Raw genomic sequence first — 214 nt, 5'->3', positions numbered from 1 at the left:
AATAAAAGCGTCCCTTCCATCTCTGGTCGGGACTCTGTTTGCATGTATTAGCTCTAGAATTACCACAGTTATCCAAGTAACGTGGGTACGATCTAAGGAACCATAACTGATTTAATGAGCCATTCGCGGTTTCACCTTAATGCGGCTTGTACTGAGACATGCATGGCTTAATCTTTGAGACAAGCATATGACTACTGGCAGGATCAACCAGGGA

General features: G+C 43.9%; 1 non-coding gene across 1 annotated transcript in view; it reads right to left on the bottom strand.

Annotated features, from left to right (window-relative positions):
* LOC126434708 (small subunit ribosomal RNA) overlaps window positions 1-214 on the bottom strand; it is a 1,910-nt gene extending 1,696 nt beyond the window's left edge. The window contains exon 1 of the ribosomal RNA XR_007579425.1: window positions 1-214. This exon is cut by the window's left edge and continues 1,696 nt beyond it. This is a non-coding gene — a ribosomal RNA (small subunit ribosomal RNA).

This window comes from Schistocerca serialis, unplaced genomic scaffold, assembly GCF_023864345.2.
Source record: "Schistocerca serialis cubense isolate TAMUIC-IGC-003099 unplaced genomic scaffold, iqSchSeri2.2 HiC_scaffold_1193, whole genome shotgun sequence".
NCBI lineage: Eukaryota > Metazoa > Arthropoda > Insecta > Orthoptera > Acrididae > Schistocerca > Schistocerca serialis.
This window is presented reverse-complemented; position numbering and strand designations above follow the sequence as displayed.